General features: G+C 37.0%; 1 long non-coding RNA gene across 5 annotated transcripts in view; it reads left to right on the plus strand.

Annotated features, from left to right (window-relative positions):
- The window catches only part of LOC146767378 (uncharacterized), a 57,169-nt gene that overhangs the window by 22,771 nt on the left and 12,305 nt on the right, over positions 1-22,093 (plus strand). For 4 of the 5 annotated variants that reach the window (XR_014955710.1, XR_014955711.1, XR_014955713.1 and 1 more), the window contains exon 2: positions 1-22,093. This exon is cut by the window's right edge. This is a non-coding gene — a long non-coding RNA (uncharacterized LOC146767378). The other variant, XR_014955712.1, reaches the window with a different exon arrangement.

A 22,093-nucleotide genomic window follows, 5' to 3' on the forward strand; every position in this document is an offset into this window, starting at 1 on the left:
GCAAAAAGATGCCACTTTCATTATGTGGAATGACTTAACTTGCAACCGGCATGAAATTTCAGCGAAAAAGTAAGAAAGGGAGGTTCAGTGCTCTTCTTCTCCTGGTCCAACCAAAATGACATCACATGGATACACCAAGTGAATGTAGGTAGTGCAGCTAGAAATTTCCAGAGGCAATATGCTAATTTCAATATCTTTTCTGTACAGTCTAAACAGTGACTAAAAGTGCATGTAAGATCCACTTTGCTTTTTCAAGGAATGTGACAATCGCATACTTAATGTTTTTTAAATCCCGGTATTTAGATCAGTTGAATGGTTTTTCCTTCATTTGTCACAACCATAATTAGTTTATTGACTAGAATAATGCCACTGGTGAATGCCCTATAATTTCTTTTAATTAGAAGAAAACCTTTTGGTTAATAATGAAAATAATTAATCTCCTTTGAAGAAAGGACTAGAAAGGAATAAGTTGCTTGATCGTGAATTGTGGAAAGTTTAAAAAAAAATAGCAGGAGGCTCTAAAGTGAAAGTGAATACTATCTTCCTTTTCAGTTTTCAAAATTTCATTCTTTTGTCTACAAGTCATTTATGCCAACTTTGTGGGAATAACATCATTAAGACAGCTTGTATTTTGGGCGAGAGACATACTGAAAGCATTCATTCAGCCTGATCTGAGAAATCAATAGGAGTAGAAGGTGCTTAGGAAATAAGCTGCACCTCTTATCTGTTAGTTTGGCTTCTCAAACTCCATCAGTGTAGCAAATTGATTAAAAGCTAAAGTTCTGGTTCAAAGCTATTTTAAAAGTTGCCATAGATTCAAAAGGATTTCAGATTGGGCTTTGAGGCCAGCACCCTTATTAAGCTGTACATTGGTATTTCCCTCTTGGGTAACTACAGTGGTGCTCAGGATTAAGAGTGATTCAAGCTGCAGAACATGTCTGGGGTTACAGGGCTGTACTGGAGTTGGACTAGTTGGTTCTGAGTAAAAGAAAAACTGACTCTGAAATTTCTATGTTCTGTTCTGGTTTAAAATTCTTTCCCCTCTTCTTTTCTAGTTACATAGATAAAACTACTACTTGGGTTGAGATGTAAGACACCTGGTCTGTCACAAGGTCAGATGTGATTGAATTAGTTCTAGTCTAGCTGTAGTGAGTGTTAGAAATTTGATTATCAGACTTTTGTTGAAAAGTCAGATTGGGTTAATTTGTGCAGAATAGATGTCAAGCACAGAAATTCTAAAGAGATTTGATGGAATCAGAAAGTCCTATCTCATAAAAAGATTTTAATTCCAGAGATTGAGAAGCACTGAGGACAAATGAATCTGCTAGAGACTTTGCTGCTTTAAGGACTTAGGTTATGTGCAAATGGGGCTCATGTAACTCTCAAAATTAAAGAAGAATTCAGATTGCTTGCTCTTCACAGTACTGAAGATGCAAAAATTTTTCTTTCTGTAGACCACACAGAAATAAAAGTGGATCCTTTCCCCATATTCAAAAGTTGGGTAGGGGTTGTTTTATTTCTTTTTTCCTCCACAAGCTTTTTCTTTGATTAGAATAGATAAAAGGTTGAGGAAAAGGCACTCTTATAAGGCAATACTCACAGATATCACTATCACTCTGTCCCTGAGCCATTTTTCATTATGAAAGTCAGCTGGGTTTCCATGTTTGGGCCAAGTTTTTTCTGTACTCACAGTGATAACATGAACCATTCTGACCTCAATTCATCAGTTAATGGGGCTTTACAATAAACTGAAATTCTCCAACAGAGAATAATGCTACTATCACTGTAAGTGATGTGCAGTGCTACAGTTTATTCTCTGTTGTCAAGCAGAGAAGGGGATGAACTCTTCATCTCATTTGTAGGAAGCAAGGTGCTTGGAAACCTCTGGTAAATCATTTATTTTGATGAGCTTGTTTTCATTTGAGCCTGCAGCATCTGATATCCTTCAGTTACTCCCCTACTGAACATTGTTGAGGCTGTGAGTAAATTGCCGCTTGTATCTATCAAGTGATATGTTTCTGCACTTGTGTAGCATCTGCCATCAAGGATCTCAAAATACTATACAAACTTTAATGAGTAAGCTTTCACAACACTCCTGGGATGTGCAGAAGTACTGTTAACCCAATTTAATAGATAAAGAAAGCAAGATGCAGAGAAATCAGTAGACATATATTCAGAGTCCTGCCTCTACCTGCGTATATATTTTGCAGACTTTTGTTCATACATAAAAAAAAAATTCAATACCCCTAGAAATGCAAATTGAAAATAGTGCTTACAGGTTCCCTTTGGGAGAAAAGGATTTTGTGAGTGAACATTTCAGTATTATGCCATCTAGAAATGTTCCAAATTTATGAGTAGGCATACAGGTATTTGCAAGACAAGACAAAACAAAAAAATCCCAAGTACACTCAAAGACTCATTTTTTCTTTGAACACCTGGAAGCCAATTTGGGGCTGACAGCTGTCACATAAGTAAGAGAAACATGGGCATATGTTCTGTGAGGGAATAGGGCTCACCGGGAGAAACCACAACAGCTCAGGATAGTCTGTTTTACATTAGCAAGTGTCTCTTGTGGTCAAGGCTCCTTACAAAATTGCTACTCCAGTCATTGATATTATTATGGTACTGAAATATGCACTATTTTGAATTATTTGGGCAATAGCTTTCCCTTAAAGAGTCACCTGTGAGTCCCAGGGGGACACTAAATCTTTCCATTTCCTCAGCGCTGCCACTCCAGGCCGGCTTGGAACCCTGGGAGCTGCCCTGCCCTCTCGCCTGGGCAGCACCTGGAGGCGCCTCGGAAGCGAATTATTGTTTAAAAGCAACAGCAGGGGATGCTGCCGGGTTAAAAAACCAATACTCCTTGCTTCCCCCCCTCTCCTAAGGACTTTCCAGGAGAACCCACAGCACCTGCCAATTTTAGGAGCAGAAATCCAGTGAAAATCAAATCAGTTATGTTTCAGTCACGCACAGATCACTAATCAAGGGTCCATCCAGGTCACTGTTAAATAATTATTTTCCACTTTTATTTTCAAAATGGAAATTATGATTTTATTGCAAAAAGTGATGTGAAGGAGTCAGGTGGTAGAGAAGTTTATTTGGATTGTTTCTGATCTCTCAAATGAAAAGATCTGAAAAGTTCAACACCATAGCAAAATAGATATTTTCCATGTTTGTAACAATTAGTTTTGAACAATTAGCTCAGAGTGAAGGAGACACATCCTGTTAAAACAACTTTCCTCCAGTCATTTACTAAATGCCTGGAAACTATGAACTAACAATGTCTAAGAAGTTAGGACAATATAAAATTGCTGTTGACAGATTCCCAGAAAAATAATCTGAAAATCTAAGATAATTAGTTATTAGAGTCTACATATTTAGGAGTGATTTGGGCTAGGAGAACATGTTCCTTTTTCAAGCTCTTATTACTGAAATCTAAGTCATCTGGATTACCACAGAGGTTTGTGAATGCTTTAGTGTTCCTTATCATAATCAGAGATGTGATAAGGCTGTTGTAATCCTGAAAGAATCTCTGGTAATGGTGTTTGAGGCTATGCCTGGCAGATGACTCTAATCAAATGCCAGGTTTTAGAGCATTAATTAATTGTCCGCAGAGGTCAGAAGAAAATGTTTCCTCCCACGTGCTGTACTGCAGCAATTGTCAAGGTACATAATGTATGTTGGAGTGAGTTGGTGTATAAGAATTAAACTTTTCTTTGAAATTTTATTTGTTTGTCATTTATTTATTGCCATCTGGCAGGGTACCAGACCCAGTGGACCATGTAACTAACTTGGTATAGCAAGTCTTATGGGAAAGTAATTCAATTCAAACATGCAATACAATGTTAATCCTTACGTCTTGACAACAGACAATATGTTCTGAGAAAAACTGTCTTATTAACTCTGCTAATAAATGTGTCTGTGCTGGAAATGAAAAATAGATTACCTTGATACTTGAACTACTGTTAGAGAAGAAATACACATTGCATGCATGAAGAGGAGCTGCCATGTCCTTTATGAACAGTGAGCTGGAATTTTTTTTCTCACTGATTTCATATTGTGTACCATGCATGGATGCCACAAAATCATGATGACTAGCAAAAATGAAACTCTTTCCTTTCCCAGATGTCTTCCCTCTAAAAATTATTCAGTCACATTTGCATGTTTAAAAATGTCATACCCCAGCATTTAAATGAATAATACATCCCTTGAATAAAATTTGCTCCTGATATAGGTCTAGTGATAGCAGTGCAGTTTAATCAGCCATGCATTTGGATAGCTGATTCATTCCAGAAGATAAGAAGCTAGAGCGGGAAATTAGCATTTTAGCTCATTTTAGACAGTTAAATCTTGTCACCTTAGAAGACCCCAAGACCCTGATCCCAGTGGCAGTAGAATGACAAGGATTTCTGTTTTGCCATGCTTTTCTCAAACACTGATTTATATGCTGATCAAACTTCAGTGCTCCTGTTGCTACAGATGAATGTATCTTATCAATTGGCTGTAAATATATCCAGACTTTATGAAATAGTCACCTCAGACTACCATACTCATGATGCTGAATTTTGTAGTGCTGCTGCTTAGCTGAAATCATCGCACTGGAAAGAAAATTAGAGCATTTGCTGACTGTCACTAAGTAAACACTAGTCTTTTTTATAATGGACATGGCAGGAGGAATGAGGCAAACAGAAAAAAAGTGTTCTATTTTTTATAGCATGTAAAAATGTGCTATTTAATATCTAAGGGAGAACTCATTGCTATATATTATTATAACAGGCTTTTGGATAGGCTCATTGTTTTTTTTTTAATCTGAAAGCCCAGTGTGGTCTGTGGTGAAGGAATCCTTTTCCACAGGTGAGGGGGTGCTCAGGAGGACACTTGAATCAGCAGCTGCCCTTAGTGCAGCCTTGCCCTTTCTGCCCAGCTGGGGAGAGAGCCTGTGGTAGTCTGATGTTTTGCAGTTTGTTCTTCTGTAGTAGGTTTTAAATATTCCTTGCTATAAGTTTGTAAGGGTTCATTCCATATACCCCATTTGGTTTCCCTGGTGGTTCAGTCCTGAGTTGTTTACCCCAAGATTCTCCCGCTAAGTGCACGTCAATCCACCTGTCAATCTCCTTGTAGCGCCTTTGTTCCCTTCTGGAATGTTCCCTGCCCTTCATCCCTTCCTCGAAGCAAGATTGGGCTGCAGGGTTGGCTCCTTCCCCTTGGTGGCTTCTATTGGAGAGCCCTGACCTGCGCCCCTCCCCTAATGCTTCCTATTGATAAAAGGGTGTGTCCTCCCCTTAGTCCCGCCTCTCCTTAAAAGCAGCTTTTTGGCCTCATAGTCGTCCTTTGTCCCTGAATCCTCAGGGGATGTAAACCTTCCTTGGAGCCCAACCTGGTGGCCCCCTGTATTCCTTTGCCCGGTTCCTGGTGCTGTGCTGTGTTCCCCCAGCACACCCGGCTGCTGCAGGAGCTGCAGCCCTGCCCCAGCGCCAGCCGGGCGCTCGGTGGGGATTTGGGGCGGCCGCTGCCGTGGCTGCGCAGCGGGCTGGGCGCTGGGCTGGAGGGGAGCAACGTCCTGGGACCGCAGCGCGCAGCTGCTACAGGCTGCTGGAGAGGAAGGGATGGAAGAAGAGGAATAATTTCTAAGGTTGCTCTTTGATATAACTCAGTCAGGAATGAAACAAATGCAGAAAAAGAGAGAAAAAGAAGAACATCAATTATTAAAAAGGAAGGTTGGACAATAGTCAGGCTTGAAGCAGAATTCAAACAATATCATATCAAATATGTGTTTATTCCAATTAACTTTGTGACAGGCCCATTCATGCAGATTTAAATGTAGCTCTGAATTGGTGTACTTTCCAGGGCATGGTAGGTGTTTGATCATTTTAGATAACAGAGTAGCAGAAGGGACAATTAAACTGACAGAGTGCAGAGAGAGAAGATGAAATCTACATGTGCCATGGAACAATAAACTATTATTACAAATGTTGGTAATCATATCACATCTATTCATGATAGTATTTTTTTTCTGTCTTATAATATTTCGTTATTATGATTGGCTTTTGCAGCAGTATTTCCCACAGTGCAAATGCGTGAAAATCACAGAGTGATACAGATTAAATCCTGATCATAAGGCCTTGGCATTCTAATGTTTTTTTTTTTTTTTTTTTTTTTTTTTTTTAGTGGATGGGAGACTAGATGGGGGGCTGTCCCTTAAGAGCTGTAGCAGCAAGGTCATTACTCAGGGAAAAATGAAAGAGCCCACTGCAGCAAAGACCTTTGTAGATGCATGCCAGTCCTGGCAGTCACAAAGTACACAACTTGCTTTAGGTTCATACTTATGTGCTGTTGACTTTGAGCAATTCAAGGTTAAACATGTACTAAATGCTTTGCTTTGCATGCTGTGCCTGAAGCAGAGGGAGGGAGCAGTGACAGGTTCATTAGCTCTGCTACCAGGTGCCCAGCTCCCCCTCCATCACTGTGTTATTATTTAGGCCAGCAATGATCAGAACAGCCACACTTTCAAGAAGCAATGTGAAGTTCCTTAAGACAGCTCATTACAAACAAGACATACTTTCACGTGCCTGGAAAATAAAGCCTCTGTATTTGCATTTTCCAGAAGACTGCTGCAAAAATTTGAAGCAATCCATGGACCTTGCCTGTTGATACCTATGGAGAACATTAATTGTCTTCAGTCATTGTTAGAACATCCGTTTCCCATTTTGACAAGTATACTCATCCTTCTTCACTCCCACCCCTCCTTTTCACAGCCCTCGTCTAAAGATAATGAATAAATTACAGAGAGATGACAAACGTGTTGATAATCAAGATGAAAAACAAATGAACTAGAAGCGGCTATGTTTCCACATGAAGTTGTAAATTGCTTTCTTTGCTTGTGCAGTGAAACTTCTGGCTTGCCATCTAAACATACGAGAATGTGAGAAAATTGTTAGAAGTGTTCTGAGAGAAAAGGGTCGCTCTAAAGAGAAGGCAGCAAAGCCTTTGGGGTCTCTCACCTTTTTGGAGAGAAAATGGACATGAGAGAAGAATCCATAAAGGTTGAAAGCAAGGCGAGATCCTGGGTAGAAGGGGAGTCAGGATAGTGAAGATGGAGTTAAAGAGTTTAATTTTAATTAGGATTTAATAAATGGATATTTTGCTTATGAAAGAAAAGGGCTGGAGTTAGGCAGAAGGCACAGACCAGTGAGATACTGGGCAGTGGAACACCGAGCAGAGGGACACCAGGCAATGGGATGCTGACCAAAGCTGTATTGGCCCCTCAGCATCTGTACTTCCTGCACTTGTCATACTTCTCTCATTTGCTCATTTGTAAGCCCACTTTTGCTACTAGCTATGGGCACATCAAAGTATTTTAACTTTCATGCTCCTGAGGTGTTTAATGGACTAGAACCCCCCTTACCTTCTGTGTTCTCTGCTCTTCCAGATGTAAGGTCTGCCCACAGCCCAGCCAGTGCAATCCAGAGGTTTTTTTTTCCTTCCTATCAGCAACTGAATCCACTGGCAATTCCTCTGAACTTACAAAAGCTGTTGTATTAGCTCAGTGTCATGCCTCTGTAGAGCAGGAGTATGACAGCACTGAAGAAGAAGGAATGACATATATGTTGGAAGATCATCTTTGGCGCCTATAAATTAAAATAAATTCAGAATTTTCGGGGAAATTATGGTAGCTTATATGATTTTTAACATGATTGCTTAAAAATATGTTGAAAATTTTCATAGTGATATCAGGATTCCCAGCCTCTGCATTTTAATCACTCTCTCTCGAGCTGAAATTAATGCATTATATCACTAAATAATTCAATTAAGCATTATTTATCTAAAAGTCTGCACAATACCTCTTTCCAGAACAGGAAGGGTTGTGAAGTGGATTAATCTGATTCATCTTTTGATTTTAAAAATTTCATGGACGTATGGCATTCTTGTTCATTAAAATTCAAAACTGGATAAATATGAATAACTTCAGCTCACTGAATTTTTATATTTGGAGAAGACTGAGACATATACAGAAAACAATCTCTTCATAAATAAATCATGCTATTATTCCAATACAAGCATATTTTTTTATACAATGTGATAATTAGTTGGGGTGGGCATAGTCATGAGAATTATTATAATTAGCATTTTTCAGCATTGTGCTATTTTAAAAGCTCATTTCCAGGTTGCTGTGGGATTTACTTAGGAGAATCATCAACCTTGTTACACAGATGGGAAAACTCGGGCAAAGGTGAGGTAACTGCTCCCTTTCAGCAGGAAGAGTCACTGAGAGAATTAATCTGGGGCATTTACAACTCAAAATGTAATATTTCCTTCTAAACTTGGAATAAGTTAATTAATTTACAAGTTCATTAGTAACTCAGGTCTATAGTTTGGAGGCTGTTCAGTTGTTTGTCTGACAGGACTGGATGTCTCTCTTGGCTCCCACTGAGCTCATACCTGCAGCTCAGAGGAGCAACCTCGCAGTTGGCAGGTGCAGCCCTTCTTAAGGCCTCTGCACACCTCTTTTCCTTCTTGTCTGGACTGTAAGTGTTGTCATTCTGGGGCCCAGACTGCTGCCCTGGGCTGAGGTCAGATTCTAACAGGTCAGATATAGGAGCTAAAAGATCCCACCAGATTACACCAGTTCAGCCTTCTATCTGCCCCAGACCATCCCTCCTCCACCAGCATGTTTCAGACTTGGCAGTTTATTTTGTTTAACTCCTCTCAGATTTTAACAGCTAACTCCCTCATTTGGAGGACTTTGGTGGGGACAGGCATCTCAGTAATAGCCCTCATTAATAATATTAATAGATAAAAAGTGCAGGCATTGTTATAATCCCATGGTGCCTCCCTGGGAGAGCCATATATTGCTCTCTGACCTAGTGGCATTGCTTGAGAATATTCCTGATGGGGCTAAAGACAGAGCATCTTTCCACAGAGTCTTGGAAGATGTAAGATGGGATATTTACCAGGGCCAGAGATCAGTATTGACAAGGGATATTGCTCCAGAGATGAATATAAGAAAACCGAGTGGTTGAATGATCATAAAACACCTCATCCTCCAGCATCATTTGGTGCTGCAGTGATGCTCTGAGTCTGGTGCTTGTTCTAGAGAGATGAGCAACAGATTCTTCCAAAGCACAACCAGCATGATAGATGTTACCCTTTGAATTACCTTTTTTACTTTTGTATTTCCTGTGCAGAGCTGTGAGCCACGATAACATAGTGCCAATTATCCATACAGCGAAGAAACAGCAGAAGAAGCCTCTAATCACCCTTGAATTCTGACTAGGTCCAGAAGTTTCAGATACAACTAAACACTTTTCCTTTGAGATTATCCCCTTGATAACCATATCAAGGAGGTTTCCTAGAAAAACAGGAACTTCAGAGCCCTCATTTGAATGCAGTGTCTTATGTTTTTTTAAGCTTCAAAATACTACTATAATTCCCCTGCTACTCAAATATTTTTATTCTATACCTCTTAGGAACATGTAAAAAGCACAAAACCCACTAAAATTGGTTAACCATATATGATTAGATCAAAACTTGTTTCCACATGAAGAAGGTACTGAGGATTTCCTCCTCCCTTCCTCTTGAAATAAGAGTTCAAAGAAACTGTGCTTTCAAACACTATAATTAGGTTTGATTGAAAAAGGGAAAAGAACTTTTTCTTCTTAATTAATATAAGGCTTTCTTGAGAAAATTTCAAATGCACAAAAGACTGATTTTCTTTTAATTTGAAAAAGCTTCTAATTTAAAAGGCCTTTGAGGCCAGTAGTTGCAATGGGAGCACAGTTAAACTTTTTTGGAGGAGAATAATGCTATTATCAAAAACTTATTACCAAAGAATAGTTCAGTGGATAAGAAGCTATCTTTGGACTCACAGAACAGAACTTGGGGAACACCAAGTTAATGAGAAGCAGTTTTCAGCAAATAAGAGTGTGGGTATAGCTTCAAGCAAAAACCTTTTGGTATTTTGAAATTATATTTTTGAGTTTTAAAATTAGCTGATATCATAAGACATGGTAAATAGCATTTGGTTTGGCTTAAAAGAAAGATTTTCAGTTGAAAGAAATGTTTGGGTGAGCAAAAGATGTGCTCTCTCTCAACACACACTGTGCACAGCCATCTGCATCCCTGAAAGCCTCTAACAATTATTTTTGCTATCAGAATAGACTGAAGAATGTGTTCAGTTTTCCAACTAAAATATCCAATGTTTACATGACTTGGTTTTTTTTTCAGAGCTTGGGATTTAATTTCTGGCTCTGCAACAGAATTCCTGGATAACTTTGTGTTCTTGGATGCAGGTTTATAAGAGGAAACCCAAGAAATTTATATCAGATTTAGGCCAGGAAGTTTTAAATCTGATCAACTCTTTCTAACTTCAGCAGTGCTAAGATTCCAACAGTGCCTTAGTTTTTAAGTAGTGTTTGCCTAGGTGCTTGATGAGGTGCTGCACTGTTGGTTACGCTGAAGGTCTGGCTTCTCTCTAAACCCAGAGTTGCCTCTGGGCTCTGTCTGTCAGCTCTCTAGCCAGTTGGATTTGCTCAGGAAAGCATTCTAAATACATGCTTACAGATGCTTCAGACAAAATGTACTGCAGCTCCTGTTAGCCTTGAAAACACAGATGAGGTTTCCTGAGGGAGGTTGCCTCCTTTTCCACTGAAGTATGGGTGTTCTGAGGCCAAGGAACAGAGGGTCAGTGGGGTCCCTCTCTGTTCTCTGTCCAGAGAAATGTAACTTGGAACAGGCTTGTGTTCACAGGAAGGTTTCACAGAGAATTCTTTTGAGATTGATTATAGTGACACAAAGAAGGAAAAAAATTAAGTCCTTGATTATATCAACAGATTGTTCCCATTCCACAGATATGAACTGACATGCTTTGAGTTTTCAAATCTAGTTCTTTTCAGACTGCAATACAGGACTTGTGGTCAGGATTTTTTAATTTTTTTTTATTTTTTTTTAATTTTTTTTTTTTTTTTTTTTTTTTTTTTTTTTTTTTTTGCCAAGGATGTGAGAGATCCAGGCTCAGTTTCTCTTAAAGGACTCCCATGCACATCAAACTTCCGTCTCCATGGCAGTGCCTAAAATCCCAGACTATGTTCTGGCAGGAGTCCACTCTCCAGGACACCCTGTGCTAGGTGAACCATGGCCATCAGCTCCTGGCCACTGAGTGCACCAAGCTGTACTGCACCGAGCGGGCAGCTGATGGGATTGTGCAGAAAACTGAATTACTGAGAAATTGAGGTATCCATGGGTTTCCAGTGGTTCATTAGTCTTCTATTCTCTTGGCACTGTGGGGCTTTTGAAGGTCAAGACTGGTTCCCTGTTCATGTGGATGGACTACCAAATCAGATTAGTCTCGGATTTTTTTGCAGTGGATATTGTATTTCACCTAGAGGGAAAAAAGGAAGTCCAATTCTGTGGAGAAAGGTAAAAAATGGTGCTCTATCCTTTGCCCTGCCAATAAAATACAGAGCACATTCTCTGTGTCCCTAATATGCACTTTCCTTTAGTTTTGTGCTGTAGGAAAGGCCCAGAATTCAGAAATACGACTAATCAATCTGAGTGATAGAATAAAATTTATAACTTTTTTCTTTAGGCTTAATTTAGATCCTGTGAGACTACTGTAAAACATTCACTGAACATACTAAAGAGTGGCTAAGATTCTTAGTATTCCTTGTCATTCAGACTCTTCAGTACTCTTTGTCTTTTTAAATTGTATTCTTCCAGAATATGGCTTAATTTTACAAAAAAATTATTATTTATTATCTCACAGGTTTGTTTCATATATTTTCCTGTTAATCTGGAGGATGTAGCAATATACCATCCCAGGAAAATAAAAAGTAGACAGTAAAGAAAGGGTAATACAAAAAATGAGTAGTCATGGTTATTAAAAGTTCAATGATTGCCATGAAAGAATATATAGCTACTTCATATGTGAAAGGTAAGAAGATGCTGCAATAATCATTGTGGTAAGAATCCTTAAAGCCATTTTGACATTTTTAGGTGATAAGTATATGGATGGAACAGCCATATTTGTGTAAAGGATTCTGTCTCCAGTACACACCTGAGGAAACCTTTATATTTTAATTTAAAGAGACTTGCAAATACCCCTATCACTACTGACTGTGGAATGTAAGTCTCATGCATGAGCCAGTTTATTTCCTTTTGTGGAGGATGAGTGCTTCAGTCCTGTTCTCCATGAAAGTTTCAGTTCTAATCTCAGCTCTTACCTGGGGATGTAAAAATGTATGCTTTGGCAGGTATAATATTTTTATATGTTGGTTCTAGGACTGTGGGACAAAACTCAGACGCAATCTGACATGAATGTAAATTGGCAACTCTACAGTATATAAACATGTTTAGAGCAATTAAGGAATAAAAACCAAAAACAAACAACAAAAAATGAGGCCAAAAAGATTTGGAGGAATCAAGATCAGTAATGAGGATTTGTCCCTAATAACATACTTGAAGCATTTCTTCTAAGTCAGTACTTCTCCTTAGACAATTGCTGCATAGATATTTTCACTCATCCAGAGAACCATCCCTCGGTGTCTGCCTGAGTATTCTGATCAAGTAAGATGCATTTTTCTTTCAAATTATTTTACAATTAAAAATAGTTCTTGGATCATTGTGGAGGAACATCTTCACGTAGATACTGGGTTTATGTGGATTCTAGATCATCAGTCTCTGCCAGAAGAGAATTCAGATTGGTTTCTCACCAGTGGTGCTTTATGCTGTAAATTATATTTTTGCCATATGCAGCTGGTGCTATTCATGATTTGAGCGGGAAGATCTGAGAGCTACTAAATTCTACTCATGCATGTCAGAATGCATCTCAGTGGCCTCCAGAAGAGGAAGGCAGTAGTCCTCACAGTGCTGTTAAAGCTTTGTGTCTTGTCTACTGGACAAGTAATCAAGTTCAATCTTTCATTCATGCTCACCTGGTAGGTAATTACTATGAGGCAAATACCCCATTATTTAGCTAAATAATAAGCAAGACACATACTCTTAGACAAGATAGTCCTATCAAAACATTTACTTAAATTAATTTGCTTAAATTAACATTTTAAAATTAAGCAGGCTCACAACAGGCTAGATAACCTAGAAAGTGAGTAATTTTTTTTTGTTTTTGTTTGGGAAGGATTTGGAAGAAGAGGGAGCCTGAGGGACAATAATGTAGAAAAAACTTAGGAATGAGTGAACTTGATATGAACCAGAAAGAAGAGACCCCACCTGTATGCAACTTACAGCAGGCAACCCTTTATTTCAGGAAAATTTAGCATGAAGATTAAACAAGACTAGAAGACAAAACTTCTCACTCAGAAGTGGTCCTGCTGGGAAACATGATGATGTGGAAAATGTTTATATGGCATTTTATGTCTTTTATGTGTGTTCAGGGAAAAGAGAGACGCTTTCCCTCTGCAGGACTGCCCATAAAGCATGCTTCACCTGTGTATTCATCGCTTAAAATTAAAACAGAATGCTTCATCAGTTAGGATAACACCATACTGCATTGTCAGTGACTAAATTCCTGTTGTTAGGTCTCAGTTTGAAGTACATTATGTTTTAATTACATTCAGTGTATGATCTAGATTTAGTAGGGCAAAAAACCCATAAAATCTTAGGACAAAACTATTTAAACAGAATAATCTCTGAAGCTAATTATATATAATAGCCAGTAAGGGGAGATGATTTCCCATTTCTTAATATTAATATATTAATACATATTATTATTATATGTATAAGGAATATTAATATATCTTCTGGCATAATTTTTCTATTTAAAGTATAAAATATTTGAAAGAGAGAGATTTAAAAGAGACTACATTACTAAAGCAGACATAATAATTAACATTTATATAATGCTTCATAATGCACTAAGAACTTATAGTAATTTTACTATGTAATATATATTTATTAAAATGTTCAAGCACATACATACTTTTTTGACAACATTATCTTTGCTAATATTACTTGTTAGCCCTACTAGCTAACAGGAATAAAATGAAATACTAAGTTCTCTTTTATATACTTTTTTATTTTATCAAACTTTTCATTGTTTTAAAAAAAATTAAAGCTTGTTAGCTCACTATTTTTGCATGGTGAATTCTACTTTAACTTGTTTCTAGTGGGAAAATAGTAATGCATTGTAAATAACTAAAAAAAGAGAAATATAAGAAGATGAGAAAATCTTTATCAGTTTTTCCTCCACTTCTTTTCCCTTAGTATTTTCTGAAGGTTTTATTATTTAAATGCCATAAGCATTTTTGAAATTCAGATTTGAAATATTGTTTGATTTTAGTCAATGTGTGTAACTTACAGACTTAGGGAGATTGTTGAATCACTTAGTAAAACTTGGCTGAAAAAAAGTCTGGATAAAGTATTTGTATTTTCAAAGTGAAAACTTTTGGGCATTCACTTCAAAATAATGTCTTAAGACTAAATGGAGTTTTGTTTTATTTTTAAATAAAGGCGTGTGAAAACAGTGTGTCAAAATTGCTGTCTTTATATAAAAAATTATTTCCTTCCACTGGCAAATCTGGATCACAATCAAAATTTGTAATTCAATTCCGTTCCCAAGCAGAATATTTCTGTCAGGAGTAATCTAAGTTTACTGTCACCATCCAGATTTTAGCCTGCTTCCAAGATCTGGCACGTTCCGAGCTGTTTGTGCAGAAGCTGTGAAAGATAAAAGAAGAGTAAGTCCATGTAGCAAACTGATCATTTGATGAAATTATGAAGGAATTTTTGACCTCAAGCTACACAGTGGAATTAATTCAGAAATGTGTCCTTTAGTCTGCAAAATAGAGTCTTTCATGCGTACATACATATATATATATATAATTATATTCACTTGCAGAGGCTTCATTTGTGAAAGCAGGATTCCAGATTCGCTGAGTAAATGGTCCAAATTCTGATTAAATTTTCGTCAAAGTAAAATCAACAATGCATCCCCTTATCTCATCAGAATTATTCCGGAAATATTTAAACATTGATAAAACCTCTGCTTTATTCTCTTTGAAATAAACAATTTTGCTATTTTTTTTCGATAAATGAGGAAAAGTTACATATTCTCAGATAAAATTTCCACCCAGAAACTTCATATATGGAGTGACCTTGGGCCACTGCCATTACCAATTAAAAATATTAATATAAAATTTTTATCTTAGATCAGAAAAACCCCAAACCCAAATGGATTGACATCATCTGGAATAAGACATGTCCTGAGGGAAATAAGGATTGGAGGAGGTTACTGGGGCAGATTTTTTGACATCTGATTCCCCAAGCTTCCAGGAAAATCTTTTTGCTTTGACCAGTATTTGCCACTTCTTGCTCTGCATATTCATTCATGCCTTCAGTATGTTTTTTTTCTTTAGAGAGGCTATTGTTTTGCATTTTAGCTATCAGACAGGAGGAAAGGTATAGCTGTGAGACTTAAGATACTTAGGCTATACTATTAATTGTATGGCTTTTTTTTGTTTGTTTGTTTGTTTGTTTGTTTGTTTTTGCTTGTTCTAAGCAGTGGTATCCCTTGTATCTTCACTGCATTGCTTTAGTATCCAAAGTCTGAATTGAACTGTCAGTTGTCTTTTGCTAGACAATCTAAAAAGATTATAGGAAAAACCCACAAGTTCTTCTTACAGCTGACAGTTAAGGAAAACATTCACCCTCGGGACAGCACTTGTAAATACAATTAAATTTAAAGCACATGCTTAAGGTCTGCTGAGGAGGCTATCTACTTAAGACAATTTCCTCTTCAGAAGTTCAGTCTTAGGTGGGCAGGATAAGATATCCTTACTTTAAGATGGTAAGGATAACTGATGCTTGTCAATTATCTGTGAAATGTTACTGAAAGCCACTTCTTTGGGAAATGATGAATATTTATGGAAGGGCTCTGTGAGTGTTGGCTGGTGTCTCTATTTTCAATTTCACTACACATACTTTTTCTAGGAGTTGTTGAATATATTTTCAATTATTAAAAAGTCTTGCAGGCAAAATAAAACAACCCAAAACTCTAGCATAATGTATTACCTAAAAGGCTGCTTAATAATATAATTTTATATTAAATGTATTCATGGGTACCCAGAGATCTGAATTTAATTTTATTTTGGTGTTAATTTTTCAGTTTCACATACAGTGAATAGAAAGGTCTTGCTTTTAAAAATGAACTATCATACAGTATATTAAGAATATTATTTTCATTAATGGACAGAATTTTGGTTTATGTTAGCAAGAAAATAAGAAAAAGTACCATCAACAACTATCCTTTTGTAACATATGATCTAAAGAATTCTCTTACTTTTCTAATTGGTTTTGTTACTTCTCAGATTCAGTACACAAAATGTAGCTGTCCAGTCATTATATTAATTCCATATATAATGACCTTTTTGTATCAGAACTGAACAGGTTTAGGTTTCAATTCTCTTTACCTCAGCTGCATTTCTGTAATGCAGAATAACTCTTCTGACAGACAGACTGGCAAGCTCAATATGCTTCTGAAGAGAAAACCAGCAATGAATATTTTGATTTTAGGTCAGGGTGACAAAACCCAATTCCTGAAAAAATAAAATGGTGTAAAGATTGCTAGTAGAATTTTTCTCATCTTTGAATTACTTAGCAAATCTCTCAATGACTGCAGCAAGGTTTTTATCCCTCATTTTTTCCTGGGAGCATTAATTATATGTAGCATGGTCTTCCCACTGTTGAAAATAATTTTCTTAAAATGAATCTTGTTTTCACAATATAAGTAAATTCTTTCAATTCCTTCTCAGTCCTTCTCAGTTCCTTTGCCTACAGTTCTTCATCTAGCTTTCAAGGCACATTAACAATTTGTAAAAAGTTAACAAAAATGCCATCATCATGGTATCATTCAAGATTAATTATACAACAGTACAAAAAATAAAATTTTCTTATCTGTTAAACTTATAGAATTTAGTTTTTTATATTTTGGAAATGTGGTTATTTATGAATAAAAATAGGTCAGTTTCACAAAAAGTTAAATAAAACTACACAAACAACCCATTATGCTCACTAACAGTGTATTTAATCAAAAGGACTGTTATGGAGTCCTTTGAAATTATATGCTCAGACAGCTAGACTTTTTTTGTAGAAATAGATAAGAATTTACACATGAAACAGAAGGGAAGGTGTGAGCCCAAGTAATAAAGTGCCTGTTCTTCAGAAAAAAAGCAAAATTGCTGAAGCATTTATGGGAGTCAGGATAATCCATGTTAGCTTTCTTTCACAAAATGACAGGAGAAATTAATATTGCTCTTTCAAAGAGTAATAAATCCCAGTGAAGTTCTCACTTCACTTCTTGATTGCTCATCTCACTTTATGACTATAGACAGAGCACATGTGCCTAAATTCAACTTTCTCTTTAAATGATGAATTTTAGCTAACATTGCAAAAAACTGTTTGTAAGTCTTTTCAGTCAAGTATTTGTCTTTTCCAGAAAAAAGGAAAGCCATATACATTTCATCTCAATGTACTAACCAGCACTTTTTATAAACGGATAGATGCACTGACACTTTTTTTTACAAAAAGTGTATAAATCAACAGGATCTCCCTCCTTAACAATTCAGTTCTGTCAGGGTGTGAGAGCAGGAGCTTTGACATGATGAAGATGCTGACTTCCCTAAGGTCCTTCTGATCTTCTCTGCCCTCTAAAAGAGCTGCATGAGAAACCCACCTTTAATTAATCAGTGAGGAGACTGATTTGTTCCCACTCCTCCCCATAGGAGAAATGATCTTTTCAGAAAGTTGTAACTGAATAACTGTATTATTTTCATCCTTGCCTCCTCCAAGAAGGGTGGCAAAATACCACTGCTATAAGGCAAAACAGAAATTGTTAAGAAATAAAATTTGAACTGTGTAGTACAAAGTCTTAATGAGCAACAATTTAAACAGTGCCAGTGCATCCTTTGTAAAGCTGGGGTCAAATTAATTTGAAATCTTGACGAAGTCAACTGATATTGAAAATAAATTTCCAAGGTACACAGCAATGAAAAAACCTCACCATAGCTCATTTTTCTTCTTAGCTTATCCATAGCCATACTGCTAGTGAAATGTATGAAATTGTATTGTAGGATGATGCTGTGAAAAAAAATCCATAACATTTCCCCATCCTTTTATATTTTAAAAATATTTTTTAAAAAATCTGTTATATTTCCTTTCAGTGTAATTTTGAACTCCCAAATTATTATTCTTCTGGGGTGAGTTTTGTTGCTTGTGCAGGAAATTCATGTGCTGGCTTGCATTACAAAGGGTTATACAGAGTTGCTCCCTCCCTGCTGTTTCCATGCACACAAACACTCTGCTTTTTGAAAACTTCTCTGATCATGGATCAAAGTGGAATGGTTTAGTGAAGTCACTTCATGGTCTGTGCCTGCAGAGGGGAAGGAGGTGTGTCTCTTCCCCCTCAAGGGATGTTCAGTTGCACGCAGACAGGACAGGCTAACCAGGAAGTCTTATAGAAATAGGAAAAGAAAAAGAGAAGGAAGGAAAAATAGAGTGAAAGAGAAATTGGAAAGTTGCTCTGTGTCCTTTTCAGAGTTCTCTCGGATATGCATATACCATATTTGGTTCTGAAGTCAACCCATTTCTACATTACAAAAAAAAAAAAAATCTCACAAATTGGTTACTTTTTGTTATATGTATTTAAATCAAAAAATTTCTCATACAGGAGCAAATGTTTTTCCTTAAATTGGGACAAAGTTCATAATAACATTTAACTTGTTCTTATCTAATATTGGCTTATTTCAATTTACAATAAGCTGACAGAAGGCCCTTCTGCTATATTGTATTATCGGACAACCCAGCTAATGCTTTTAACTATAGAGTTAATGAATATAGGCCTTAGAAGAAGACTTGGAACACAGTTTCTGGCTTTTTGTTTCATCCCTGCTATATGCAGAATGTGATATTTAAGAATATTGTCTGGGCGTGTAATATAAACAGGGACAAAATTTTGGCTTTGAATCCATACTTGAATCATAAAATACCCTTTTTTTTCCTGCAAATATGGTGATTTTGGCTTGGGCCTACCTTTATAACTTTTTTTTCCTAAGGCTTAGAATACCACAAGTAGTGGGGCTGCTTGGCAAGCGGTTCATGAGCTGAAGTAGCAAAGTACAAAGAAGGGCAGCAGAGAAGTTAAAGATGTAATCCTAGAGGGGGATCAGGTATCCATAACCACAGATATGATAGGAGAGGCAGAGCTGAAAATCATGACCAAGACACAGAAGGTCTGAGAATAAAACCCCAAGTGGCTTTTTTCTATTTTTAAAACTGTGTTTGGGGAAATAAAAGCTTGTGTTCTTCCTTCATAAATAGAAGTCCTTGTCTTAAAGACTATTTTGTATAATTCATTTTCCCTCATATAAATGACCCTGAGTTTTGGCTAATTGCTTAAACCAAAGTGTTTACAAGACATAATCTGGAAAAATTGGACTGCACTGGTTATCTACTTTCTTGATGTTGTTATAGATCAGAAAAGTGTTTATTTTTGAGACAGTATGTCTCAGGCAGAGAAAGATTCCTGCAGAAGAACTGCAACTCAGCAGTAAGCACTTGGAGTTACCAAGGAAGTTATAATCATTGTTGTAATTTTAAATCATGTTAAACAAAAGCATCAGTAGTTATGGTTTTATTTATGGGAATACAGACATGTGGTTATGAAGAAAAATGACAGAGAGAGAGAGAGATTGTGTGGTTCATAATGGATTGCACTGAAATAATAATAATAATAATAAATATATATAAAGCCATTGGCTGCTACACCTCTCTGTCATTGCAGCCATTCCGTACCAAGCCAGAACTAGAGATACAGGTAAACATAGCATCTGCCCAGGTGTGCACAGCTGTAAAGGGCTATCAAAACCCAGCTGCAGCTTAGTGGTTCTCTCCAAAATCTTTCAAGAAGCAATTGCTAAAGCCTATATTGACATCTCTTTTGACAACTGCATAACCTCTTACAAGTTGATGGTAAATGCTGCTTTACATCATCTTGTCACAGATTGTCAGTGAAGGGGGAAACAAGCATGTATGTCAAGGTCTAGTTCAGGTTGGGTTTATCCCTGAAGTCTCCTATGTAGATTTTCTCACTCCCTTAGATCAAAAAATAACTGGCAACGGGGAGACATTACTGATGTTTCAAATCCAGAGGCTTAATATTTTCTAAATAAATCTAATTTACAATTATTCCACTTGGTCCCTTACTTGACATTTAGACACCAAGAAAAATTTTAAAATTCATTTAGAAACTTAGCTTTCTTCTTTCATTTTCAGTTCTGACATAAGAAGTCACAAAATACAGATATATGAACAGGATCCTGAACAATCCAAAAGGAGATTTGGATTATAGTCCATTCTAGGTTATGAGGTCCAGGCAAGTTGCTGAACCAAATTCTGAATTTTTAACCACTCAGTGCGAAGATTTTCATATCCAGGGCTTTCTTTTTAACAACTGCATATTTCCTAATTCTAACATACAGTAGCTTCCTTCCCCGTCTTCTTTCCCTAAGCAACATCATCCTTTTATCTCTAGGTACCAGACAACTTTTTGTGTCATCCCTTCTCTTTAAATAATGTAACCAGGTAGGAAGCCGCTCCCAACTGTGCTTTTCTTCACTACTTTTCTCAACTCTCCATTGTTTTAGATGTGAAAAGCGGTTTTGTGTCCCAGAAAATGTCTTTCTTTTTTTCATTGTGACAGTCTAATATCAGCTTTCCGTAAAAAATTCTCACCTTGCATGTGTGTATATAGGTATAGTCCAATACTTAAAAGAAAATCCAGTTTAGGATATGCTATTACATTTGTCAAAAAGCTTTGGGGGTTTTCCTCACCTGTCCTGACTTGTTAATTTCTCATCTCACTATGTTTCTCCACTGCAGGAGTTAAGTACAGGGTTACTGATACTCCAGTCTGTGCTGATTCTAGGATACACTAAAATGTTGGAATCCTGCAAACTTTTTCTTTTCAGTGGGATTCTATGGAAACAAACAAAAGAAATGAACAACCAGAAAGAGAAAGAACAACCCCCCTTAAAAAACCAAAACCAAAACCAAAAACAAAACCACCAAAACTAAAACCAAACCAGCAAACACCTCCTGTGATCTACTTAGAAAGACTCATTTACAAAATGAAAAGACATCCTTAGAAAAAATACCCTGCCCATAATATTAGCTAATAGTTTAATAACTCTGGCACATGGTGTACCAGAAGGTGATGGTAGAAAAGACCTTTTTCTCTATCTGAGCTCATCACTGAACTAGGGGTAGTGCTGGTGATACATATGATTTTCCCAGCTATTACATATTGTAGAGGATCAGCCAAAGGACTCTTGATTCTTTCACATTGTTGGAGGTTTGTAACAACAGAGAAGCAAGACAGGTCTGCAGACTTAGATGCAACCCAGGAGACTCTCTGGAGCCAGCATTTTATTTGCTTCTACCGTTTCTCTACATTTTAATACAGTAATCAGATTCAGTCCTAATTCAGACATGCTGACAGACATGGGAGTGGCTGAAGTCAGAAACAGAAACGTGTTCTCTGCACCCTTGTAGTTAATCCAGCCAGTGTTTGGATTTTTAAGAGCTTTAAAACTAAGTTGTTAATAACCCTTCTGGCCTGAAAATGTCATTTAAAGTATTGGAAGGAGAACAGAACAACTCTCCCAACCTCAAATATTATGAATCTGTTCTTTTAAAGTGCTGTTTCTCATGTTTCTGTCAGTTTGTTTGTTTTTACTGTTTCTTAATGATACAGTACATTGAAAAACCCCCAGATTGGTCAGGTTTTAGAAAGTGAGAAAATTAATAAAATCCCTTTGTAGGAAGCAAAAGTTTATAAGAAGGGGCAGAACTCATTCAAGTCAAGAAGGAAACTGCCACTGTCCTTTTGATTCTCAGTAGAATAGTTTTTCTCACTGGAGAAAGATCCAAACCAGAGCTCCAGCCTTTACTTTCTTCATTCTGTGGAGCCAGTGAGTGTAAAATCACATAATGGTACAGACTTGTGTGCTTTGTGCAGAGAATTTTGTAAAATTTACAGTTACTTAAAGCTTATAAGTGTGTTTGCATACTTTGTTAAGTAATAACTCGT

Source organism: Lonchura striata, chromosome 5 (assembly GCF_050655825.1).
Source record: "Lonchura striata isolate lonStrDom1 chromosome 5, ASM5065582v1, whole genome shotgun sequence".
NCBI classification, from domain to species: domain Eukaryota; kingdom Metazoa; phylum Chordata; class Aves; order Passeriformes; family Estrildidae; genus Lonchura; species Lonchura striata.